Raw genomic sequence first — 19781 nt, 5'->3', positions numbered from 1 at the left:
CTGAATTTTAAATATTTCTTGAATAGTTGAATGTCCCCCTCTCCCAATCTCCTCGGGCTGCACAGGGTATCCCGTGAGGTATTTCTCCTGGCCTTACCTTGGGTTCCTTTTCCTTGTCCTCTCATCTGTACAGAATCCTGGGAGTAGCCCCACTGAGCTGCTGCTTCCTGAGTTGCTGACATGTGTCATGCCTTGTGCTGAGCAGTGTTTGTTTGTTTGTTTGTTTGTTGTTTGTTTGTTTTTTGAGACAGGATCTTGCTCTGTCACCCAGGCTGGAGTATAGTGACATAAACAAGGTTCACTGCAGCCTTGACTTTCTGGGCTCAAGCGATTTTCCCATCTCAGCCTCCCAAGTAGCTGGGACCACAGGCATGTGCCATTGTACCTAGCTAATTAAAAAAATTTTTTTTTTAGAGACAAGGTCTCACCAAACACTGCCCTGGTTGGTCTTTAGCTCCTGGACTCAAGTGATCTACCCGTCTCAGACTCCCCAAGTGCTGGGATTACAGGCGTGTGCCACCACGCCTGTCTCAGTTTATCTTCTAAACTGAGGATAATCCTTCTAACTTTCCCCCTTTCTTTCACATCTCTGAGCCCATATCCTGGGACATTCATTTGAATCTTCCAATGCCCAAATGGTGTTTTCATGGAATGCCTTGGAAAAGTTTCACATAGACAGGGCCAGCATCTTTTAAGACTTTAGCTGGGTCTGTCAGAGGCTTGAGAAGCTTGTGGTTTCTGACCCAGCAACTGGGTCTGGGCACATATATACCTTTTGCTATGAGAAGAGAGAGAAAGAACTCTGGTGGCCACAGAACCGTCTTCTCTGGCCCGTCGACTAGAAGACAGGCTGCTTATGGGGTCCTCCTGAAATTGCCGGCTCTTGAAAAGAGCTCAGACATCAGCTATCTCGAGGACTTCCCTTTCCCCTACCCCAGAGAGGGCACTGGACTTACAACTTGCTGATCCTCAGTTTGGAGGGAAACTACCCCTCCTTACTTATTGCAGTGTTCTGTTGGCCTACATTTGGCATGGACAATTTGCCACTGTACTAGGCTTTCCTGTGATAGGCCAAAGGTTTCAGATTACATGAGGGTAAAGAGGTCCTAGTGGGAGTAATTGCCTCACCTGACCCTTGGATGTGCCAAAGTAGGAACTTAATGTACAACTCAAAGATTTAAATATTTTTTTCTCCCCACTTAATGATTTTCTGTTTTTCTTAAAGACCAGCATTCCAAAAACCTTAGGAGCCTTTCATGGTCTGGCCAGTTTCTCAGCATCATCAGGCTCCCTCCTCCCACATGGCTTTTGCAAATACCACTTCCTCTGTATGGCTTGGGAAATTCTTTGCTCCTCTCTTGGCTTAGCATAGGTAACACCTATTAATCATTCACATCTGAGTGGTACTCCTCACCTCCCAGTCTGGATCAGATTTCTGTCCTTCATAGTACTATCTTGATTTGTAATTTTATAGTTTTGACTCTAGTTAAAGAATTAAGGTCTTCTCCAGGCAATAATAAATGCTGGAGAGGATGTGGAGAAAAGGAAACCCTTGTACACTGTTGGTGGGAATGTAAATTAGTAAACTACTATAGGAAACAGTTTAGAGGTTCCTCAAAAAACTAAAAATAGAAGTACTCTATGATCCAGCAATCCCACTGCTGAGTATTTACCCAAAAGGAAGGAAATCACTGTATCAAAGAGATATCTGCACTCCCACGTTTGTTGCGGCTTTGTTCACAATAGCTAAAATCTGGAAACAACCTACATCCCCATTAGCAGATGACTTGATTTAAAAAAAAAATGTGGTACTTATTCACAGTGGAATACTATTCAGTCATAAAAAAGAATGAGATCATTTGCAACAACATGGATGAAACTGGAGGTCATTATGCTAAGTGAAATAAGCCAGGCACAAAGACAAACATTGCATGTTCTCACTTATTTGTGGGATCTAAAAATCAGAACAATTGAACTCATGGAGATAGAGAGTAGGATGGTAACCAGAGGCTGGCAAGGGTAGAAGCAGGAGGAGGGAATGGTTAATGGATACAAAAGAATAGAAAGAATGAATGAGTCTGGTATTTGCTAGCACAACAGAGTGACTATAGTCAATAATAATTTTATTGTACATTTAAAAATAAAAGAGTGTAATTTGCTTGTAAGACAAAGGATAAATACTTGCGGGAAAGGATACCCCATTATCTATGATGTGATTATTATGCATTACATGCCTATATCAAAACATCTCATGTACTCCATAAATATATACACCTACTGTGTACCCACAAAAATTAAAATAAATATTTTTAAAGAATTAAGGTCTTCATGGCCGGGTGTGGTGGCTCATGCCTGTAATCCCAGTACTCTGGGAGGCCGAGGTGGGTGGATCACCAGATCAGGAGATCAAGACCATCCTGGCTAACACGGTGAAACCCTGTCTCTACTAAAAATACAAAAAATTAGCCAGGCGTGGTGGTGGGCACCTGTAGTCCCAGCTACTTGGGAGGCTGAGGCAGGAGAATGATGTGAACCCAGGAGGCAGAGGTTGCAGTGAGCCGAGATCATGCCACTGCACTGCAGCCTGGGTGACAGAACGAGACTCCATCTCAAAAAAAAAGAAAAAGAAAAAGAAAAAGAATTATGGTCTTCTCTACTGTCTGAAAGGTCCATGATAAGAAACCTTGTCTAATTTAACCATTTGCCAGTAACTACTTGTCACGTGATTCAAGATGAAGAAGAGTTTAAAGATATGCAGGAGAGAGGACAGAGGGGGACTGGAATAAGCTTTTTTGAGTGGTTAAACTCAGCTTGATTTTGTAGAAAAGACTGCTCGTACTTTCTTTCTTTCTTTTTTTCTTTTTTTGAGACGGAACCTTGTTCTGTCACCCAGGCTGGAGTGCAATGGCGCGATCTCAGCTCACTGCAACCTCCGCCTCCTGGGTTCTAGCGATTATTCTGCCTGAACCTTCTGAGTGGCTGGGATTACAGGCGCCCACCCCTACACCTGGCTAATTTTTTTTTTTTTTTTTTTTTGAGTTGAAGTCTTGCTCTGTCGCCCAGGCTAGAATGCAGTGGTGTGATCTCGGCTTACTGCAACCTCCGTCTCCCGGGTTCAAGTGATTCTCCTGCCTCAGCCTCCCGAATAGCTGGGACTACAGGTGCCTACCACCATGCCCAGCTAATTTTCGTATTTGTAGTAAAGGCGGGGTTTCACCATATTGACCAGACTGGTCTCGAACTCCTGACCTTGTGATCCACCCTCCTTGGCCTCCCAAAGTGCTGGGATTACAGGCATGAGCCACCACGCCCAGTAATTTTTGTATTTTTAGTAGAGACAGGGTTTCACCATGTTGGCCAGGCTGGTCTCAAACTCCTGACCTCAGGTGATCTGCCCACCTCAGCCTCCCAAAGTGCTGGGATTACAGGCATGAGCCACTGTGCCCAGCTGTTTGCACTTTTGTTTTCCTTTCTCACCTTACTTGTTTGTTGGGACCTGAGCAGAATATTCATTACGTAGCAGGGGGTTGGAGCGCTGTTATAATACCGGCAGTCACAAGTGTCTGAATAATCAGAATGGAGAGATGTAGTTTTGGGGCATTCTTGCCTCCACTGAGTTCTGGCCTTCACTCTTTTTCTGGTCCTTAAACATAGTAATAATGCTCATAGAATTTTTAAATTATAATTCACACACCCTACTTTCTCAAATCATTTTCATGGTCTTATTTCCTAGTCAGTCCCTGTTTATACACACATGTCATTTGTACCTGGCTACCACTGTAATGTAGATACCATTGTGTAGTTTAGTCCCCCACCCCACCCACTTACTTTGTCATAAGCAACTTTTCTATAAGTTAAAGTTTCTCAACCTCATGCTATTGACACTTGGGCCAGATGATTTTTTGTTGTGGGGGCTGTCCTGTGTATTGTAGGATGCTCAGCAGCATCCCTAGCCTCTACCCACTAAATAACAGTAGTAGCAATCACCTCAGTTATAACAACTGAAAATGTCTCTAGACATTACCAAATGTCCCCTAGGGGCCAACATCAGCCCTCCTTTGAGAACCACTGCCATAGAGTCTTAATTTAAGAAAACTTATTTTTCTTTATTTTTATTTTTTATTTTTTTGAGGTAGGATCTTGCTCTCTCGCCCAGCCTGAAGTGCAGTGGTGCAATCTCGGCTCACTCCAACCTCTGCCTCCCAAGGTTCAGATAATCCCGCCTCAGCCCCCTAAGTAGCTGGGACCACAGGTATGCACCACCATGCCCAGCTAATTTTTTTATTTTTTGTAGAGACAAGGTCTTGCTGTGTTACACAGGCTGGTCTTGAGTTCCTGGGCTCAAACCATCTGCCCGCCTTGGCCTCCCAAAGTGCTAGGATTACAGGCATGAGCCACTGTGCCTGGCTTTAATTAAAATTTTAAGTGAGCCATTGCTTTTGAACCCAATGAAGGAAAAAGTCTTCCTAATAAGCTTCATGAGCAGCTGAAAAATACATGACTTTTTTCTGGTGGCCTGCTGAGGGAGAAGGTTTTGGGAATTTGGAACTATAAAGAACTCTCTCCTGACTGGAGAGAGCCTCTCTGCAGTCTGGGGCTAAAGAATCTGGATGTTTGGTAACAATTTCTAGATGAAAACCATCAGAACCAGAAGAGTTTGGGGCCAGTGGTTTAAGTTTTTAAGTATTAATTATTAAATAATAATTACTACCCAAATAATAGAACCAGTATTTGTCTAGTAGTTACTATGTGTCAAGCACTTTTGTATATTAGCTCATCTAGTCCTAAGAACAACCCTGCAAGGTAGGTCTTTTTGTCTCCATCATATAGATGAAGAAACTGAAGCGTGGAAAGGCTAACTTGCCATGGTCACAGAGCTAAGAAGTGATGGAGCTGAGATTCAAATCTAGCAATCTGATTCCAGAGGCTATGCTCCTCAGCAACTACCACCATTTTCTGAGCACCTGCTGAAATCCCTGATACTGGGCTGACAGCATCCAAGTTTTACTACAGCTCTTCAGGGTAGTGGTATCTTAAATTTTACAGCTGTGGAACCAGGGTCTTAGAGAATCTGTAATAACATCTTGTCTATGATCTCACAGATCTCTGACCCAGAGCCTGACATACTTCCATGTATCATGTGGCCTCCCATGCATGAGTAAAAATTGTTTTATAACCTACTCTTCCCTTTTCCCCTGGAACCTCGTACAACAAATACCTGTTAAATCCCTTCAGTGGCCAGGTGCAATGGCTCATGCCTGTAATCCCAGCACTTTGGGAGGCCAAGGTAGGTGGATCACTTGAGGGCAGGAATTCAAGACCAGCCTGGCCAACATAGTGAAACCCTCTCTCTACCAAAAATACAAAAATTAGCCAGGCATGGTGGTGCACACCTGTAATCCCAGCTACTGGGAAGGCTGAGGCAGGAGAATCGCTTGGACCTGGGAGGCGGAGGTTACAATGAGCCAAGATGTCACCACTGCACTCCAGTCTGTGTGAGAGAGTGATACCCTGCCACACACTCACACACGCAAAAATAAATCCCTTCAGTAATTTAGTGCCAGTCACTAAATAAATATTACCATTTCTAATTAGATTTTATTCAGATGCTTTGTATACATTATCATATTGAATCCATATAGCAGTCCTAGTGGTATCCCATTTTAGAGATGAGGAGACTGAGATTCAGAGGGATGACATAACTAAGCTCTGTTTAAATAGTAACTAGCTGAGCTATGAACTGAACCCAGGTCTGTCTAGTTTCAAATTTGTATTCTTAACTGCAGTCATGCGCCACCACATAAGGATGTCTTGGTCAAGAACAGACCACATAAATGATGGTGGTCCCATAAGATTATAATGGAGCTGGAAAATTTCTATCCCTAGTGATGTTTTGGCCATCATATCGTCACAAAGTGATGTGTTACTCACATGTTCGTGGTGATGCTGGTGTAAACGAACCTACTGTGCTGCCAGCTGTATAAAAGCATGGCACATACGATTATGTACAGTACATAATACTTGATAATAAATGACTGTGTTACTGGCTTATGTGGTTTGATGTGCAGCAGCATGATCACAGCTCACTGCAGCCCTGACTTCCCTGGGCTCAGGTGATCCTCCCGCCTCAGCCTCCCAAGTAGCTAGGACTACAGGTGCATACCACCACACTCAGCTAATTTTTGTATGAGCCACCGTGCCCGGTCAGGAGTATGCTCTAAAATAACAATTAAAAGTATAGTAAATATATAAACTAAGGCTAGGCACAGTGGCTCACACCTGTAATCCCAGCACTTTGGGAGGCAAAGGTAGGTGGATTGCTTGAGCCCAGGAGTTTGAGACCAGCCTGGGCAATATGGCAAAACTCCATCTCTACAAAAAAATAGAAAAACAGCCAGGCATGGTGGTACACACCTGTAATCCCAGCTACTAGAGAGGCTGAGGTGAGAGAATCACTTGAGCCCAGGGAGGGCAAGGCTGCAGTGAGCCATGATCGTGCTACTGCACTCCAGCCTGGACAACAGAGTGAGACTGTGCCTCAAAAACAAAAGAAAAGCATACACATATATAAATATATATGAGAGAGAGAGAGAGAACTCCTATTTATTTATTTTTTTAAGTTAACCATAAAACAGCCTCAGGCAGGTCCTTCAGAAAACATTCCAGAAGAAGTCATTGTTATCATAGAGATGTGAGCTCCATGTATGTTATTACCCCTGAAGACCTCCAGTGGGACAAGATGTGGAAGTGGAAAACAGTAATGTTAATGATCCTGACCTTCTGTGGACATAGGCTAATGTGTGGGTTTGTGTCTTAGTTTTTTTTTTTTTTTTTTTTTTTTTGAGACGGAATCTCGCTCTGTCGCCCGGCCTGGAGTACAGTGGCCGGATCTCAGCTCACTGCAAGCTCCACCTCCTGGGTTTACGCCATTCTCCTGCCTTAGCCTCCGGAGTAGCTGGGACTACAGGTGCCCGCCACCTCGCCCGGCTAGTTTTTTGTATTTTTTAGTAGAGACGGGGTTTCACTGTGTTAGCCAGGATGGTCTAGATCTCCTGACCTCGTGATCCGCCCGCCTCGGCCTCCCAAAGTGCTGGGATTGCAGGCTTGAGCCACCGCGTCCGGCCTGTGTCTTAGTTTTTAACAAAAAAGTTTAAAAAGGAAAAAATAAATTTTAAAAATAGAAAAAGCTTATAGAATAAGGGTATAAAGAAAAAACAGTTTTGTATAGCTGTATAATGTATTTATGTTTTAAGCAAAGTGTTGGTAAAGAGTCAAAAAGTTTAAAATTTTTTCAAAGTTACAGTAAGCTAAGGTTAGTTATTGAAGAAAGAAATCTGTTTTATAAATTTAGTATCGCTTAAGTGTATGGCATATAGTATAAGTGTTCAGTATATATGAAGTCTGCAGTAGGATATAGTAATGTCCTAGGCTTTCACATTCACTCACTCACTGACTCATCTAGAGCAACTTCCAGGCCTGTAGGCTCCATTCATGGTAAGTGTTCTATATATGTATACCAGTTTTTATCTTTTATACAACATTTTTACTGCACCTTTTCTATGTTTAGACACATAGATGCTTACCATTGTTTAAAATTGCCTACAGTATTCAATATGGCAACATGCTGTACACATTTGTAGCCTAGGAGCAATAGGTGATACTATATATCCTAGGTACACAGTAAGCTATACCACCTAGGTTTGTGTAAGTACACTATGATGTTCACATAATGACAAAATTGCCTAACAATGCATTTCTCAGAACATGTCTCCATCATTGAGAGATACATGACTGTATTGTACTGTTTTGTATTCTGTCAGAGAATATCCTTAAAATACTTCAAACTTAACTATAGCACACATTGTTAGCAGTGGTAAAGGAGGAGGAGTCTGTGGGTAAGATGGGTTTTCTCTGTATTCAGTTGCAACTCTGTTCACAAAAGCAGATGAGAATAGTTTTTAGTGAGTGTACTGGGGACTTAGCACCATCTTAGGCTCTCATTCCTTCTGACTTAGGGCCTTAACTTGACAGATCTGCTCAGTCAGGCCCAGCACTTCAATGATGGTCTCCCTAATGACTGCACCAGCACCAGGTCTCGTGGATCTGTGTGTCATGCGATGACAGTGTGGTCATGACCCTAGGGGACTGTAGACTCCTAAAGATGCCCTTGGATTTTTCCATCTTGTTGGGGATAGAGACAATCTGTTTTGGTCAAGTACTTTATGTAGAACATTCTATTTTGCCTTTTAAAAGCCTTGGTTTGCCTAGCACTCAGAGGTAATGGAGTGCAGAAAGAAAACTGCTCTTTGCAGATCCAATTTATTCAGCTGGCTGATGGGATGTGCTCTGTGCTTGAGGGCTGAGAGCAGGCTAGGTTAGCTAGACCTGGCTGGCCTGGGGAAACAAGGTATTTTGAAGTCTGTTGCTTCCAGACCAGATGGCCTTGCTTCATTGTTCTTAGCCCCCTTTCACCCAGGTGCAGCCTGGGTTTTCTGCTTTGATACTACTTTTACCCAGTCTTAAAAACATGACACACATATTCCCATTACCTCTTGCATAGCTTTCTTCAGTTAGATTGTTATAAACCATGAGGACATTTGTTTGGTGAGCAAGGAAAAGAAGACTACTTTGGGTGAAACGCTGCTAAGGGAAATTGGAAGGTACAGGTGGGATAGAGTAGGGCAGTCTTAGAAGGATTGGAGCTAACCAGGGATTGTCCGGACCTCCCTATGTCAGCTGCACTCTGCAGAGCAAGTCCAGTGCTGCAGGTCATTGGTGTGGGGAACATCTGGGGTGACAAGGATCTTTCCCTAGGATATACTCTTCCCAATAGTAATGAGTCATTAGCTGTACACAAAGGGCCCAGGCTCCAGGGCCTGTGCATAGGGTGGCATGTATCTTACCACACCAGCTGCCTGTGTGGCACAGTGCCCATAGGCACCTAGTACAATCTTCCCAGTGGACGGTGTGGTTAGCCACAGGGGAAACTTGAGAAGGAATGTCTTGAAAACTGACAGCTTCTTCATTCTCTAAAGATTCCTATAGATTTTCATGGAAGTCACTCTCAGGAGAACTGTCTATACTAGTAGAATTTGGTGCCTTTTAAAAAATCATTATATTCTGCTTATAGTGTGGCTCCTCAGAGCCACAGAGTTGAGATGCTCCAAAAATCAGGACATGACATAGAATATTGTAATTAAAATGCTGAAAATGAAGATAGCAAGGATTGGTGTCTTTATCACTGGGTGGGAACTTAGCACAGCAGACAGTAACACAAGTGTGAGGACCAAGTCCAGAGCAATCAGTGGTCCAGAAGAGCTGGTTTCTTCCAAACCCCTACTTAGTTCAGCCTTGATAATAGGCCAGAGTTCCTGTTCCTGGGTTATACCCTGGCTCTCACACAGAGAAACCTGGCCACTTTTTAGAAAATCACTTTTTAAATTACAGAAATGCTTTTCCTTTGACAAAGTAAATAATGTGCAAATAAATTATGCACATTATTTGCAATAATTATGCATAATTTATTTGCACATTATTTACTTTGCATTATTAATGCATAACTGATACCCAGAGATAGCAGTTAACATTTTGGTATAAATGTTGTGATATAGCCCTTTTTGAAATTCATCTGGTGTGTTAGTCTCTGTCCAGAGGATGTATTTGCAGCTAATATAATGCTACGTAAAAGTGTTGTTAGTATGTTGGTGTAGGGTGGGAAATGAAAAAAATAGTGTTGTTGAGTGTGGTGTTTTGTGTGTGTGTGTGTTTTTAACTTTAAAAAGTCTGTATAGGTGGGGCACAATGGCTCACACCTGTAATCCCAACACTTTGGGAGGTCAAGGTGGGTGGATCACGTGAGCCTGGGCCACGTAGCAAAACCCTGTCCCTACAAAAAATACAAAAAATTATCTGGGCATAGGGGCACACGCCTGTAGTCCCAGCTATTTGGGAGGCTGAGGCCAGAGAATCGCTTGAGCCCAGGAGGTCAAGGCTGCAGTGAGCTGAGATCACTCCACTGCACTCCAGCTTGGATGACAAAATGAGACCCTGTCTCAAAAAAAAAAAAGTTTGTATAACTTTATATAGTCTGTATATCCTCGGCTGTATCTCGGTCTCTAAGAATATGCAAGTCTTAAGGAGTGATTATCAGCTTTCACTGAGGTCTCCATTTCAGATATTAGTATCACACAGTTGACATCATGCTGAGTTTTTTTTACCCACAGAGAGGTTAAGGGACTTACATTTTACTTAAATTGATTAAGCCAGGTATGTTACGTATAATCTCTGAATCCAGTGAACCTGTATCTGTAAGAGTTAGACCTTTGGGGATACAGATCTGAAGAGGACTCAGCTCCTCCCCTGTGAGCTGAACTGGCAGTTTGGCAGGGGATGGGGTCCATGGAGACAGACCCATTGAGCAGATCATTGCAGTGTTTGAGTAGCCTGCCCTGGTCTTCTGCTGTTCCAGGCTTACCCTGGCTCTCTGAGGGAGTGGGTTCCTTCTCCAGGAAATATTTACTTTCCTATCAACTCCTGTCGAAAATCTTATCAGCTCGTACCAGGAAGGTTGCTGCTTTTATACTATCAGGGCTGCAATGCTTTTGGTCTCGAGAGGCTAACACTGCTCCCTTCCTTTTCTCTCCCTGCTGGGCTTAGTGGCCTTTTCCTCATTTGATCAAGGGTGCCTTGTATAGCCAGGCTGGGATCCTGATTGGAAAAGGTAGCATACTCCTAAGGTTGCCCTGACCCATCCTCAGGCTTCTAGACTCAGGGCTTTCTGAAGCAAGGGGAGGGAGTAGAGCCCTCTCCCCCCACAACACACACACACACACACACACACACAAAGAGCACATGCATTCTTGTTCTGGGGGTTGTACCTGAGCTTTCTCTTGAGGTTCTAGTCATCAGGCCCTTTCCCCAGGAACACACTTGCTTAAAGACTATAACTTGGGAACAGCTTAGAAAACATTTTGATGATTTTCAGTTGCATTTTCCTTAGGAAAAAAAAAAAATCTCCATTAGGCTTTTTTCTTTCTTTTTTAAGTAGTGCCTTGGTTTCCTCTGAGCTTTTCCATTTACCTTTGAAATGAGTCCATTTGCTAGCCTGGGATACCTTTTCAGCCTGGAGAATTTTAGAGAGAGAGAGAGTGCAAGATTATATTGTGAGTTGTTCTTAATGGGTAAAAATGAATTTTTGCTTTTGGGGAGAATGTATATCATGAGTAGTTTGTTTATGAAGGATCAATATTCCTCTCTCCTCCTCCTGAGCCTCCAAAAAAAGCCCTTTCCAAGTACCCTCAGGCAGCTAGTGGGTGACCATGAACTCCCCAGGGCTGTGGGCAAGATGTCCTAGGGCTGCAGATTTGAAGCCTCTGTGAAAAAGGTGTATCCTGTGGCTACTGGGTGCACTCTTCCTGGCCTAGCTGGACTCAGGACCCTAAGCTCCCTTTGCTTGCTTGATTCTCTTCCAAGATCTTCTCTCAGGCAGATTATTCCCTTTGGAATAAAGTGATGGCCCTGATATCAAGGACTGCCCTCAGCCCCTTTCTAGAAAATTCAGAGTATGCCAAGATCTCTTTTGAAGGGTTGACCTGACAGAAGTGGAGTGACTCACTTTCTTAAGAACTTGAGAGCGATTGGGTCTCATATTTTTCCTTATCAGTGCTTTGCAGTTGCTTCATAGTGTAGCCAGCTAAGCCCATATCTGCAGTTTCTTTATAAGACAGACTTTTCCACCTGAGGTAAGGAGTGCAGGGCAGGTTATTTGTCCATTCACTCATTCATTTAGTGTCTCCTGTGTGCCAGGCCTACTGAGTGCCCTGTGGTAAGCTGTGAGCATAGAGTGATAAGTGGTATTGCAGTCCTCAACATTTTTATCCAGATAAAATTAGAAGCTGAGGGTCCCCAGGGTTTATCTTGGAGGTCAAAAGGAATTGCTAAATAGGACCATTTCCATTTCCCTGTTCAATCATGGGAGAAGAGTGTTGACGGTGGGAGTTGGTAGAAGGGTTCTTGGTGATAACCCGCTCCAGCTAGCTGATATGGTCGGTGTAATAAGGATGGCTGTGGTTGTGAATATCATTAGGAGGCAGTGCCCCTGGTCCTCCTGGATTATCACTTTAGAGCCTAGCATCCAGAAGGAGTTGCACTAAGGCAGTACCTTAGATCAACAGACACCTCTTTTTTTCCCATTTCCATGTCTCTTGTCCATTTTTCAAAAAGACTCCAATTCATTATGTAAAATGCAACTATCTGTAGGGTGTATCAGTTCTATGTAATGCCCATGTTGCTTCCAGGTTTCTTAGCGATTGGGAAGCCCTGCCTTCCATCCTTCAGATCTCTGTTTTGGGAGCAATAGTAGCAGCTAGCGTATACAGAATACCCGCTGTATATTAGGCACTGGCCTGTGTGGATTAACTCATCAAGTTCTTGAAGAACCCAATAAAGGAATAGGTGCTAATCTCATCCCTATTTTGCAGGCAAGGAAACTAAAGCTGGAAGCGGCTGTCACACCCTCAAGGTGGCACTGAGGTTGGACCCTAGGGTGTCCCAACTCTAGCACTGCCTCTCTTTGCTTTTGCCCTGTGTTCCTTGGTGGGCTGCCAGGCCCAAGGGATTTGGTCTGCTTGTGCTGTGATATGGACAGATGATGACAGCAGCATTGCAAACACACTATCCAGGAGTGTACCCTAGGTCAAGTATGCTGTATACTGGGCTTTTGGAGTTTGCTGAGAGTCCTTCTGCTCTATCTCTTAGTTCTCCAAATTGGTAGTGCTGTAAATAAAACCACCGCTTTGGCAGCTGAACTCTACCAGATGGGGAGAAATCAGATGCCTTCTGGCCTTCCTGGCATATTTTTGGAGGGTCCCTACATACCTGCTCCATCTACAAGGCCAACCTTACTTAGTTTTCCACCTTAGGGGTTTCATGGCAAGAGGCTGGTCATGATTGTGGAGACTTTTTAAACTGGCTTCAGTGACAAGCTGGCCAGCCCTGATCGAGTTCACCATGGAAGGGAGTTGTTTCCCTAAACTCTGGCCCTATCTTCCGGGGCCAGAGTCCTAGTCACAGTTGTACAAGCCAGGGCACCACTTCTGTCTCCTTTTCTCCGCTGGTGAAGTCTCTGGCCTCAACATTTGCCAAATAATCACATCTCAGTGGGTAAAGTGGGGATTTTCAGGACCATTTGCCCTTGATTCTGGGTTGATGTCAGCTTGTGTTAGAAAACAGTGTTACAAAACAGCAGGAATTGCGGTGGATAATTTGGCATAGCCCAGGTACCCCGCACAGTTCTTTGCAAATCTACAAGGAATGGCCTTTGTTTCTCTGAAATAGTAGGCAGTGTGCTGCAGGTAGTAGAGGGGAGGGGTAGGGGACAGTCCTTACAAGTGAGGGTTGCCCCTGAATCACCTTCTTACCACATTCATTGAGAATTGTCATCCTGTCCCATCCCTGACCTTGGAACTCACTGTGTACCAGGCTCTAAACTGAGGTGCATTCAGGAGAAAACACTACTATTTTTACTGTCATAAAATTAAGCCTGACAGTAGCAAAAGAAAACAACCTGGGGTGCTTTGCATAAATATATCTGCTGGAGCTGTTAATCAGTAACACAGGAATCTGCTGCCTTTAGAAGCCAGTTATGGTCTGTATACCTAAGATAAAACATGTTTTATGTTCAGTAAAAATGATATGGCAGTGTTTACCTTCTTAGAAAATGCAGCAAGTACTATTTGAATGAAACTCATGGGCCAGCACTCAATGTGAATCAGGCTAACATTGATGATAACAGAGTAGTCTGTGCCTGCCTGTGCCTGGGCACCAATTGGAAAAACCCAGCAGCTACCTCCTTGGTGATCTCTGCCCATTTGGGCAAGTTCCAAAGAGCCAGCTCCACTCAAAGTAACCTCTCTATTTTTTTTCTGAAATCCAGTGCCTGAAAACCAGGAGGAAATCATTTCCCTGATTTCTATTTAGCCTTCTAAAATCATGGCAGTAGTTGTCTTATATTCAAGGGCCACTGACATTGGGGGTTTTTGGTTTCTGAGTCGTTTTCTATTTCTGTTTCACTCTTACCTTTTCTCTCCTTGCTTTGTTTCTATGCTTCCCTGGTTTCAAGCATCATTCTTGCTGCTCAGCAGGGTATGAAATAATAGTTCATGCATTAATCACCCTAACCCACGGTTCCATCCTGGGGGCAAGGGACTGTCAGGCCATGATGGCCCTATTAGTCAGAAGCCAGGGCTATTAGGGCTGGCTGTGGCAGCCAGGGCCCATCTAAGATGATGCCCATTTCTTGGTGAGCCACTCACTAGCCATCATTTACTTGATTTTCTTGTAGCAGTGCAAGAAGAGAGAAATGAGGAGAGGGTGGTAATAAGATTAACATTCCTCTCACCTTAACTCATTGAAAGGATCTGTCCTGATTTTGTTCCAATTGTGTTTATTATTGGTCCTGCCCAGTTTGACATGTGGCTGTGAGCTTCCTGAGATGAGTCTTTGTCTCTTCTTTTCAAGTGGTCTGTGAGCTGCCTGAGTCAGGGATGATGTCTTTTATTTCTAGACTCCTCTGCAGGGTTGGCTGTGTCAGGAAAATGCAGAGTGAGCATGTGAGGTGGGAAGGAGACAGCTAAGCGTCAGCAACAGCAGCTTCTTTCTCCTTCAGCACATTTGCTGGATGTGAGATATAGTTGGAGCAGTCTAGAAGAGTCTTCAAGCAGGAGGGTAGGCTGGCACACAGGCAGGCAGAGTGGACTTACTGTTTTGTGACCATGAGGTGTCTCTGGCTGGCTGGAGTCCAGGCTGGCCCCGGGGGCCTGCAGGATTGATTCATGCCACCAAACCAAAGAGAACTCAAGCTGCTGCTGGAACAGAACGTCCTGAGCCACCAACGTACAGAGTTTTGCCTGCTGCGAAGCTCAGCTCTGTTGTCTTTTTCCCCAAATGCTGAAGTGTCCTGGAATTCTCATGTATAAACAGAGAATTAAATAATGCAAGTTTCTTAGCTATTTAGGAGGCCGAAGCAGAAGGATCACTTCAGTCTAGGTTCAAGGTTACCATGAGCTATGATCGCACCACTGCACTCCAGTCTGGGTGACATAGCAAGACCCTGTCTCTTAAAAAAAGAAAAAAATAATGCAGGTTTTTATGTGTATGATAAAATTCGCATAACATAAAATTTGCCATTTTAACCATTTTTTAATGTACAGTTCATTGGCATTACATTCACATTGTTGTGCAACCTTCACCAGCACTCATCTCCAAAACTCTTTTCATCTTCCCAAACTGAAACTGTGTCCCTATTGAACAACAACTCACCATTTTTTCCTACCTCAAGCCTCTGGTAACCACCATTCTACTTTATTTGTCTATGAATTTGACTACACTGAGTACCTCATATAAGTGGAATCATACAGTATTTGTCCTTCTGGACTGGCTTATTTCACTTAGCACAGTGTCCTCAAGATTCATCCATGCTGTAGCGTGTGTCAGGATTTCCTTCCTTTTTTAGGCTGAATAATATTCATTGTATATTTATACCACATTTCGTTTATCCATTGACACTTGGGTTGCTTCCACCTTTTGACTATGTTTCTAAATAATACTGCTGCAAACATAGGTGTACAAATATCTGTTCAAGTCCCTATTTTCAATTCATTTGGGTAAGGGTTTAAAGCACAAGGAGCAAGATGTCTTTGAAGATCAGTTTCTGATGAATCACCGTTCACTGCTGAGCAAAAGTCAGATTTACTCATCATCTAATTTTAGACTCCAGCATAACTACCGCTGGACACTCATAATATCAGACTTCATTTTGATATTTGATAGGCTTTCACAACATTTTATAATTCTAGTTTGATATATCCCCTTTCACTGACCACATTTCAGCCGGCCACTTCCTTATTTGTGGGGGAATCCTTGTTGCTTGTTGGTGGGCACTGGGCTAGGCAGTGCGCCTTACTACAGCCAGCTTGCTCTAGTGGTGTGGGCTCTTAATGACTTTGACCTGTCTCTTTCCTGACCCTAGTTGAGCTGGTCTTTTGGCCTTGTTCCCAGACCTGACTCTTAAGACTTGAAACCATGAGCCTGCTGATGACTAAGGCTGTTGAAGCCACTTGTCTTCCCCTCATGGCAGCTTTGTGCAAGCATGGTATTATCCCCCATGTCTTCCAGTTTTTACTCTGCTTTTGTTTCATCCAATTCTTATACAACATTTAGAATTATTAGAATTACATATGTGTAACTTCCTAGGAAAGTATATTTCTGAAATGCCTTGGCACAGGACTGGTTTTCCCCATACCTGCTAAGGACACACTTGGGTGATAATGGGCTTCCTTGAGCCAGTGTCCATCTGTATTTGCCAGGCCATTTAGGGAGTAGAGATGGCTGGTTGTGGAACTCTTGTCTTAATGGGCATGTGATTATTCTCTGTGTTAATTTCTTACTAGCAATTCTCTAGATTCACAAATGAGCCAACTCAAACTACTGCATAACTAAAGATACTGAGATCAGTCCCACTGTACTGGTAGACATTGAACTCATGATGTGGTGAGGACCTAGACTGTGGGCCATGTGGCTCTTGTGAGTGAGGCAGGGACTGCCCACTGTAGCCTTCTGCCCCTGCCTAGAAGGATGTTGGTGCTGCTTATAGTTCCCAGCCAGCCTTCCCTCCCTGTGTCTCAGGCCCTTAGGGGCAGCATGTGGAGAAAGCCTGTACCCTGCACTTTAGGGACTTAGAGTCTAGTTAGGGAATATGGAAACACTGACAATAAGCCAGCCAGTTCTGAGACAGCCCTATTTTCTTTGTTCTATTCTAATAACAGAAGTAAAAAGGGAAACATCATGGGCATACAGAATAAAAGTCTCCTATTCTTACCTGCCAAACTCTGTTCTTCTGGACACTGTATACGTCCTGTCCTGTAGTCTACCTCTTTCATCTAAATACTCAACTTGAGCCCATCTCTGCCTCAGCGCTATATTCTTCTTAAGGACTGCTTGGTATTTCTAAGGCTGTTTTTGAATGATTGCAGTTACAGTGTGCTGGCAGGAATTCAGAATCAGAAAGACCCTTAATGGGGTAGGTCAGGAAGGCCTCTTGGAGGAACCACCTAGAGCTCCCAGGTTCTCTGCTTCTCTCTTAACCTCCCATCACCAGAATCTGATGAAAACCTAGTACCTCTCTCACCCACAACCCCCTCACCTGACTAACTTCTGGCTGAACCTCAGATTCCTGGGAAGAAATGCTTAGAACAGCTGGGGCACAGCTTTGGTAAGGAGACGGACTTGGAGAGATAGGGATAGAGGTTTTCTGAGAACACAGCTAGGGTTATCTTTTTGTGTGTGTCCTACACAGGCATGGGGCTGGTCTGTGCTAGGCACAGATTTGGCTCTGAGGTATCTGAGGCCCTGGGGGTAGAGCTCAGTGTTGGGGTTGCTGGACGTGGCCAGATTCGGACCCATGGGATCCATGGAATCACTGTGAACAGTCTAGGTGGCCAGAGGGAGAGTGCTGAGGCAGTAGGAGGCTTGGCTGTTTTTGAGCAAAGGACATGATGGGTCGTTAAGTGTAGGACAGTGGGAGTGTGCTGCAGGAGGAGGCAGTAGACTGACATGTGAATGCTACCTTTGCATTGATTTTGAACAAACCTGTAAATGTGCAGAGTTCTATAGATGTCAGTCTGAGGAGGAGGAGGAAAAGAATGATAAAGCCTGAATCTGGGAGGAATAGGCAGCTGCCTTGGCTAAGAGGCTTTGTCCCATATCCCAGCAACTGAGGGGGGTATTGGAGGCCCCAGAGGAAGAGTAGACAGAATAAAAATGTGGAGGGAGGCCAGGTGCAGTGGCTCACACCTGTAATCCCAGCACTTTGGGAGGCCAAGGTGGGCGGATCACCTGAGGTCAGAAGTTTGAGACCAACCTGACCAATAAGATGAAACCCTGTCTCTACTAAAAATACAAAAATTAGCTGGGTGTGGTGGCATGCACCAGTAATCCCAGCGACTTGGGAGGCTGAGACAGGAGAATTGCTTGAACCTAGGAGGCGGAGGTTGCAGTGAGCCGAGATTGCACCACTGTACTCCAGCCTGGGCAACAAGAGTGAAACTCCATCTCAAAAAAAAAAAAGGGATATTTCCAGGACACAGGAAAGGATGAGCCCAGTGACAGTATTGCTGATGCTGAGAGAAGGTCAAGGGGTGGGGTGGGCACTACCAAAGGTCAGCTGAGTAGACACTGAATTTCCTGACAAGGGTCCTGGTGCTGCTGAGGTCACTGACTGGCAGAGGTGGAGAGCAGCAGTGTGGGAGTCAAGAATGGAGGAGCTCTGCTGAGGAAGTGAGAGGAGAAAGCGGAGTATGATGGATGTTCATACTCACTGGGGTGAGGGGAGCCAGGGGGCTGGTTAGGGACCTGGAGGTGGCCCCTGGAGCATCATGGAATCCTCAAGGCTGTGCATAGGCAGAGACCGATGGTGCCTGCTCCTTTGATGCCCTCTTCCTCCAGAACCTGGCTCAGGTGGGCTCCTGACTACCTTCTGGAACCCCAAGAGAAGAGGCTGGGGTTGATTTGGTAAATTCTGAAGTACTGCCACCTGGTGTGGAGAGCCAGGGGTTGCAAAAGGAGCCTTAATGAGCTGTTTGGGACCTGGCATGGGCTGGGGGGAGAGGGTTAATAGGGGCTCAGCCCCAGGAATTACAGCAGTGTAGGGGTCCTCTCTGGTTTGAGCTCCTTGGAGGGGGAGTTGTGATTTGATAGCATCCCCTACTTGCCACGTTTGCCCAGCAGAAGTCCTAGTGCTAGCCTAGAGCTCACAGAGGCCACAGGGCCTGAGAGGAAACAGAATTGGATTTAAGGCATATTTGATAGGTGGAACTATGGGTTAGGAGGTGCCAGGTCAGGCTATAAGAGGAGCATGGTTGTGGGGAGTTGGACCATGTGAAGTGTCTGGGTAACAGTGACTTAGGGAGGCAGCCCAGGACTGAGGATGGGGCCACTGGGGCTAGGAGCCCAGATTGGTCAGTGCCCACTGCCTCTAAAGCCCCTGGAACTATCTTATAGCAGTTGAAATAGACGTTTGAAGAGATCCAAGGCATTCTAAAACTAGCCAGGCCCCACCCTCCTGCCATGAGGACCCCTAGGAGCAGCTTTGAGTGTGGCTTTGGAATCAGACAAGCCTGGATTTGAGAAAAATGTAAAAGCAAAGTGAAAATCTCCACCTCTTTCCACACCCTGAACTTTTTAAGTTCTTGTATACTTTCAGAAACGTGTGTGTGTTTGTATGTATATCCTTATTGTACAAATAAAATAGATGCACTGCTCTAGACCTTGCTTTCATCCTTTAAATTATTGGCCATGTGGAAGAACCACCTGGTTCTTATAGTGGCTGTGTAGTATTCTATTATGTGGTGTGCTTTAATTTACCCAACTGGACTCCAGTTGATAGACATTAAAGCTAGTTTGGGGTTATTCTGATACAGCAACAACCATACTTTACATAGATCTCTGAACACTGGGACAATTATTTCTGCAGGATAAATTCCAGATACAAATTTTCTGGGTTGCAGTTGTTGTCTCTCCCCTTCCCCCTAAAATTATCCTTCAAAGAGATTCTGTCCATTTGCACTCCTACTAACAGTATATGAGAGTTATAAAATGATGATAGTAATACAGCGCTGTTGGGAGGATTAAATGAAATCATGTGTAAAGATTTCCTCCAGTGCCTGCCATATCAGGCTGCAGGAGTTGGGTTCAGGGCAAGGGTTGCATTAAGAATTGGATCACTT

The 19781-nt window shown here is 44.4% G+C and overlaps 1 protein-coding gene across 4 annotated transcripts in view; it reads left to right on the top strand.

The window, feature by feature from the left end:
• CYSTM1 (cysteine rich transmembrane module containing 1) overlaps nucleotides 1-19781 on the top strand; it is a 67950-nt gene that overhangs the window by 32241 nt on the left and 15928 nt on the right. The gene's annotated exons all lie outside the window — the stretch shown is intronic.

The sequence above is a fragment of the Trachypithecus francoisi genome, unplaced genomic scaffold (assembly GCF_009764315.1).
Source record: "Trachypithecus francoisi isolate TF-2019V2 unplaced genomic scaffold, Tfra_2.0 Lachesis_group2, whole genome shotgun sequence".
Lineage (NCBI taxonomy): Eukaryota > Metazoa > Chordata > Mammalia > Primates > Cercopithecidae > Trachypithecus > Trachypithecus francoisi.
The sequence above is the reverse complement of the archived record's forward strand: the minus strand, read 5'-3'. Positions and strand labels throughout refer to the sequence as shown.